Genomic DNA, 8,143 nt, shown 5'->3' with positions numbered 1-8,143 from the left:
CTATATTATCATTTTTATTTATTTTTATTTTCTGTCTTTGTCTCTTCAGAAAAGATCTGAGAACTTTCTCCAGAATGAGGATGAACCCGAAGAATAAACCAAAAACACATAAACAAACATAAAAGTTCTGGATAAAATGTTCCCACTGAGAACACTGCATAAAAGATACACAGGAACTCTCTGTATTATTATTTTTTCTTTTTTTCATATTGTAAATATTATATTCTTTTATAAATGTGCAGAGTACAGAAAAGAAGAAAAAGAAAAGAAATATTATCCATAATCTCATTCTTTTAGAGGTGCTGGATGTATGTTGTATTATTTCTTATAACTGAATGTGAATCTACAATTACTTCAAAATAAAGAAGTTTAATTAAACCCCCTAAAATTATTGATAATTAGACCATAAATATGTAAGATGTTACTCTTGGGGAAGCAGAATGAGGAACGTAAGGAAATTTTATACTATTTTTCCAACGTTTCTATAAATCTGAAATTATTTTAAAATAAAAAGTTTAGAAGCAATTTTTAAAAACAGAAGAAACTACTTAATAAGACAGGGGACAGAGCTCTGGATTAGGAATTAGTAGACAATGACTTTCTACGTGACCTTGGGCAAGTCCTTTGTCCTCTCCAGCTCTCACTTTCCCCATCTGTAAAATGAAGGTGTTGGACAAGATGATCTTTGTCCTACCCCGTCTATGGTACAGTCTGTGGTCCCATATCTGTGTCGCTCTCACCCTCTACTCTTTTCCCAGTTCATCTTCTCAGACTCACCGTCTGTTATGTACAAAATTAACTTTAAAAAGTTGTTAAAATAATTATAAAAGAACCCAGCGGATGCCAAGTACCTGTCCCACATTAGGTACTCAGTAAAAGTTGGATAAGTGCCCCTTTCCCCCGCCTTTCCCACAGAACAGAGCTCAGTCTCTGAGTTCCTCCACCACCCACCACCCCACCACCCCATCCTCATCTCTGTCTCTGGAGCAAGCAGGCAGCCATTAACAACAATTTGGAACGTTCTCACTGAGGTTACCAAGAAGCTGAATGGAATGCTCAGGTCCTCAGCCATTTCCCGAAAACAGTGGTTTTCGTGCTCTGGTTGCACTCAAATTACCTGGGGAACATGTTAAGACACAGATTGCTGGGCTCCAACCCCAGAGTTCTCATACAGTAGGTCTGATGCAGGACTTCAGCAATGTGTGTCTCTAGCAAGTTCTCAGGTGATACTGCTGCTAGCATGTAAGCCCTGCAAGCCCAGAGGATAACTACATGCCCCATGGTCCAGAGAAAAAGCAGACTTGCCAGGGAGTTTGGCCTAATGGCTAGAGCCAAGAAAGAGAAGGAAATATAGGCTTGGGGGAGGATGACAAATGGAAGGGGGTCTGGGAGATCAGAGCAGGAACCCTTCTAGGGAGAGGTGTTTTTCCTCTTTTTTCTCTCCCTTCCCACCCAAAATGAAACACTGCTCGCTGCCCCATGCCTTTTACTTCCACCCATGGGAAGGCTCCAGAGCCAGATGAGGTCAGGGCTCTCAGGCTGGGGTACTGGCTGCGATGACAGAGGGAGGGAAAAATAAGAGTGGAGGACAATCTTCAAAACCCAGGACACTAAGCTGGGAGGAAAGTAGAAATTGAATTAATTCCAGGCTGGTTTATTAGGGAAATGTTCATGGGTGTTTTGGGGGAACTGCATAAGTGGAAAGTTGCCCATGGCTGTCTTTGTCAACAGCCATTTGCTCTAGTGGAGATTGAGGTGGAAGATGAAGAAGAAGAGCTAACTTTTATTAAGTATTTAAGCAAGTGCCCACTCCTGAGCTAAGCACTGTACACATTTTATCTCTGTGAAATAGGCACTATCCTTGTTCACACACATGTACCCATGCCTGCTGACGCCTGACTTCTGACCCTGCCCTCTCCACTGGCTGGAAACTGCCTCATGACCTCTTGGGCTCTGTTACCCTCTACAAGCTGTGTGACTTTGACCAAATTGATTTTTCAGGGGCCCAGTTTATCTGCGGGTAATGAAAGTTAATGGCAAATACTCCCTAAAAGGTTTTAAGGCACAAACAGCAAGGTGAAACTGCTAGGTGAAATGCAGGTTGCTGTGTGAGTGAGTACAGGTGAGTACCCACCACCCACCAAAAGCTTAATAATAGTGATCAAGACCTTTGACATCCACAAGGGCAGCCACTTAGAAGTCTTACGTTTGGTTCTGGGTACCACTGGGTTAACATTTTCAGCCTGTTTTAAATAAAACCATTACTTACCAATGTAATAATGTTTTAATATTACTAATTCCAAAACCATTACACCATGGAGCCAGAGTTAAAAAAGAATTTAATTGAAAACCAAAATATGTCCAGTAGCAATGCTTGTTTGATAAATAATTTCTGTTTCAAATTCTAACTTGGTGCAAAAAAAGTGTTTTTGGTATATTTCATTTTTTAGTCTGTAATATACAATGTTTTCAATATACAAATGTATATCCTGAAACAATTAGAAAAATAACAACAATAATAATCCCTTTCAGTTTTACAGTGCTAAATGGTAGGTTGAACAGTGACTCGTGTCTCTTCATTATAGATGAGGAAACAAGCCCAGGCAGTTCACAGGGGATGCTCAAGTTCTTAGGGCTGTGTCCATCCTTTAGGTAGCATGGGTGTAGACCCAGTGCTCTTTGTTTTGTACTATACATAGAATATTTGTGAAAAGAGCATGCAGGCCCACCCAATACCATCAGCTCAGCCCCAACCCAGCTCAGCCAGTTCTCTTTTCACATGAGTGTACACCAGCCGTACACTAGGAAATGCCCATCTAGAACCAAGACTGTGTCGGAGTTGGAAGGGGACTTGGAGGTTGCCTAAGGATTAATACGAGATATAAAAGTTCTGAGAAATCAAGACAACAGCTTAACTGCCAGAGGCACTGGGAGTATGCTTCCACCATTCTCAGTATACAGGGATCTGAAGAGGAGGTGTTGGGAGTTTTACTGAAAGAGATGAGAAATAAGAGATTTAGAGGGTTTTTCAAATATGTTTGCTCCATACCTCCAGGAAAACCCAAAGGGATAGACTAGAAAGGTATTACTATTATTATTATTATTATTATTATTAAGAAGGGAACTGAGGCTCAGGGAGGCAAACTTATGTGTCAAGATTCACAGAACTAAAAAGACTTGTAAAGGCAGGATGAACACCCAGATCTTCTATTCCCCATCTCACTACTGGCTTTGCCATGTCCCTGAGGATATGTGGGAAAGGCCCCTTTATGTGATGTAAGTTCCCATCCCAACTCTTGGCAGCTGATTTTATAGACCTTTTCTCGGGCTCTGGGAATAACTGGGGGCTGGCCTTGACCAACTGGCTATGTCGTGGAGCTTCGTTGATCTCATTCTCTATAAGCATGGCTCTGGGGAGTTGTACAGAGTCACAGCACTCCAAGAGTTTCCTGTTAAGATCGTTGTTCTAGGAAGAATCTAGAATGACTCTTGATTTTTTTCTCAGAAATACAAGCATGTGGCATTTCTTGGGGCATGCATTCACATATCCTCCATTTTTCTTGATAGACAGTGGTAACTTGTTATTATGATTAGAGAATCTAAAGTCAGGTGAATGCCACTTTGCCACTTGCTAGGTGTATAACACTGGACAACTTAATTTCTCTGAGCCTCAGTCTTCAAATTTATACTGCAAATAACAATAATGTTTAACTCAGAGGATTGTTGGCACATAGTCAGTGCTTAATATACGTGAACTGTCATTTTAAATATGCCTTTCTTCAATCTTAAAATAATATAGACTCTGCTGCTTCCAGTGAAAATATCTTTTTAAAACAAAGACAAAGTAAAGACATCCAGATACAAAATTTTAAAGAATTCATTACCAGCACACCCACACTAAAAAAAAAAAAAAAAAGTATAAGGAAGTCCTTCAGACAGGAGGAAAATAATACCAAATGGAAATATGAATCTATATCATGAAACGAAGAACACCAGAAATGGTAACTATGTAAGTAAATACGGAACTTCTTTCTTTATTTTTACATATTTAAAAGATAATAGTCTGTTTAAATAAAATAATGCAAGTATATTAGGGGGTTGTAACATATGTATAAGGAAAATTAACAACAACAACGCAATAGTAAAATGAAGGAAAAAGTGGGAAAAAGTAGAAATACATTATTGTAAGTTTCTTATGGTATACATGAAGTTGTATAATATCACTTGAAGGTAGACTGCGATAAGTAAATCCTCAAGCAACAAGTAAAATAACAAAACAAAGAATTACAGCTAATAAGCCAACAAAGGAGAGGAAATAATAACAAATACACTAATTCTAATCTAAATTAATCTAAAAGAAGGCTAAAAAGAAAAACAAAAAACAGATGGGACAAATAGAATACAAAGAGCTATATGATATTCCTGAATCCAACCATGTGCGTAATCACATTAAATGTCAATGATCTAAACACACAAATTGAAAGGTAGAGATAGGATTAAATAAAAAAAGCAAGACCCAACTATACGCTACCTACAAAAAAACATATTTAATAGTTTAAAAATAAAGGGATAGAAAAAGATATGCCATGATAACACAAATTAAAAGAAAGCGGGAGTGCCTATATTAATATCAGAAAAGAAGTTTTCAGAACGAAGACTATTAGCAGGAATAAAGAAGATTATAACAGTAAATAAAAGAGTTAATTTATAAAGAGAATATAGCAGTTCTACATTTATACGTCTAATAACAGAGCTTCAAATATATGAAGCAAAACTAATAGAACTGCAAGGAGAAATAGAAAAATTGACAATTACAGTTAGAAATTTTAATACTCCTCCCTAAATAGTTGATAGAACAAGCAGAGAGAAAATCAGTAAGGATAGTAAACACTTAAATAACATGATCAACCAACTTGACATTTAAAGACAACTCCACCCAACCGCGGCAGACTATCATTCCTTTCAAGTGCACATGGAATATTTACTAAGATAGACAATATTTCAGTCTTATAACTAATCTCAATAAATTTAAAATTATTCAAGTCATACAAAGTAGGTTCTCTGACCAAAATGGAATTAAATTTGAAATCAATAACAGAAAAATTTCTGAGAAATTATCAAGTATTTGGAAACCAAATAGCACATTTCTAAATAACCAGGATGCAATTTTTTTTAAATGTTCAATAAATGAAAATGAAAACACAATATATAGAGATTTGTGAGATGCTGCTAAAGCAGTACTTACCGGGAAATTTATAGCACTAAAAATCAAACCCAAATTAAGTTCAAAGAAAACAGGGAAAAAATGCTAACGATCAGAGAATAAATCATGAAACACAAAATATAGATATGATAGAGAAAAATCAATGAAACCCAGAGCGGTTTCCTTGAGGAGGGAATAAAATTGCTAAATTTCTATATAACTGGAAAAAAGAGAGAAGATGCAAATTACCAAATTCAGGAATGAAAAGTGACATCACTAAAGATTGTAAAAATATTAGGCATAAAGAATACTATGAACAATGTTATGCCAATAAATTTAACAACATAGATAAAATAAATAAATGTTTTGAAAGATACAAACTGCCAAAGTTCATTCAAGATGAAACGAGTAACCTGAATAGTCCTATACTAAATTTGTATTTTAAAATCTTTCCACAGAGGAGACTCAGGCCTAGATAACATCACTGGTGAACTAAACGCTTAAAGAAGAAATAATACTAATTTTACACAAATTTTTCCAGAAAATTGAAGAAAAGTGAATACTTCTCAACTCACACTATGAAGGCAATATTTTCCTGTTACGAAAAAAACAAAATACAAAAATGTTACAAGAAAACTTCAAATATCTCACGTAACCAAAGATTCAAAAATTATTAACAAAATTTTAATAAATTGAATTTAATAATATTCAAATAGGATAATATATATCATGACTAAGTGGAGTTTATCCAGAAACACGAGATTAACTTTCTGGAAAATTAAAAAAAACAAATCAATGTAATTTATCATATTAACAAATTAAAAATGAAAAGTCATCTGGTCATGTTAATAAATGCAGAAATGTAGCTTACTGGATGTCAATTACACCTTAATAAATCTGTCTGAAAATAATATAACATGAGCTACTGAAAAAGTAGGAATATGAACAGGCAAAAGGAAAGTATTTATTAAATGATGAATAAGAACAATTTTTCTTTATAAAAAAATCATAGATTCTAAGAGTTGAAAGAGTAGTTGGAGATCATTTTGGACTAATCTTCTGCCTTTGCAGATGGGAATAAATATTGAAACTCAGGAAGAGAAAGCAACATGTCCACAGGTAACAAGTATTAGATATAATGCTTGTCTCATTAAGCCATTCTATGGTATAGAAATTGCAGGAAGTGGGAGAATTTAAAAATGTTTTATTATGGAAATTTTCAAGCGTACACAAATTTAAAGAGAATTGCATAAAAAACAGAAATAGGAGACTTTTAAGGTATGTTCCTTCCTCTGCATACCTCACTTTTTACCTCCCTAACGCTGTTTTCTTATTTCTAAAATGGTGTAAAAATATCTAACTTGCTGTGAAGATTGACTAAGATATTGACATATAACGCCTGGCACATAGCCAAGTCTCAAAGAATGGCCAGTATTATTACTGATTCTGCCTAGTCCCTCCCTTACTGGTTATCTCAATTCACTTTTTGTCACTAGCTCTTGTTCTTCCTTCAGCCTGTTTAAATCCTACTCATCTTTTTAGTCCCATGTTGAAAAACACTTTCTGCATATTACTTTCATAATCCTTCTACCCCTACTTTCCTATTATATTATTGTTATTTTTTGCGTCCACATAAAGGGCCAATCTCTTTGTGGGTGTTTTATAGACATTACCAAGGAGTTTTTAATCACTAATCCTATAAAAACCCAGGTATATAAAAAATTCTTATTTGAATACACACTTTCCTCTGGAGAAGGTCAACAGCCTTCATTAGATCCTCAAAGGTATTAGTTATTTAAAAGATTTTAAGAATAACTATGTCCTTGAAACAACATGTAAGAAAAGTGTTATCATCACTCCCATCTTATGGGGAAAAAAACAAAACAACTCAGGTCCAAAGAGTCTCATGGCTTATCCAAATACCTCCACCGCCCTAATGAATACAGTGCTGAGCATTTTATACTAAGTACTTAACTATTAAGGTATATCTTTAGAAAAGTCAGTCAGATATGAGTAAGACAAAAGGTCCGTAAATCTTTGTGTCTCTCTCATGTGGTATGGGGCCTGAAAATATTTTGAGGTTCAACCTTTTAAAACAGTTGCCGGAGGGGTAGACAGCTTTCCTGAGGTGTTTTCTGAGAAGTATTTTTGTTTTTGAAATCTTTCTTTAGAAAGACATTGTCATTCAGGTTTGTTGTGTTGTGGCAACTGAAGTGTTTAAATTTGCCCTGTGGTTTGGCCAGAGAATGGTGCCAGCCACAAGGCACATGTGCTCCACATACCCCTGAGCTTCAGCCAAGATGGGCTCTGGGCTGGCTCTAGCTGGGAAGTCTTTCCTGTTCTTTTCCAAACTGCTTTAATTTCATCACATTTTTCCTGAGCCTGGGAGTGGCATGACAATCAGGAGGCCTGGATAGTCAGGTATTGTTAGCTCCGTGGTTATTCTCCAGCCCCTCACCAACTCAGTCCTATCTCCCACACTGCTATCAAACATGAATTTTTTAAAACACTATCTGATTGACAGAGAAAGACAAATACTATATGATCTCATTTATATGTGGAACCTATAAAAAACAAACAGAAACAGACTGATAGATACAGAGAACGAAGTGATGGTTGCCAGATGAGAGGGGAGTTAGGGGGTTGGGTGAAAAGGGTGAAGGGATTAAGAAGTACAGATTGGTACTTACGAAATAGTCACAGAGATGTAAAGTACAGCATAGGGAATATAGACGATAATATTATAATAACAGGGTATGCTGTCAGATGGGTACTAGACTCATCGGAGGGAATACTTCATAAATTATATGCATGACTAACCACTATGCAGCACACCTGAAATTAATATAAAATAATATTGAATGTCAACTGTAATTTAAAAATAAATAAAATTAAATATAAAGTTAAATTTAGCCAAGTAGAGGTCAGAGATCATACATA

The sequence above is a fragment of the Pteropus alecto genome, unplaced genomic scaffold, assembly GCF_000325575.1.
Source record: "Pteropus alecto unplaced genomic scaffold, ASM32557v1 scaffold88, whole genome shotgun sequence".
Lineage (NCBI taxonomy): Eukaryota > Metazoa > Chordata > Mammalia > Chiroptera > Pteropodidae > Pteropus > Pteropus alecto.
Note: the sequence above shows the minus strand (reverse complement) of the source record.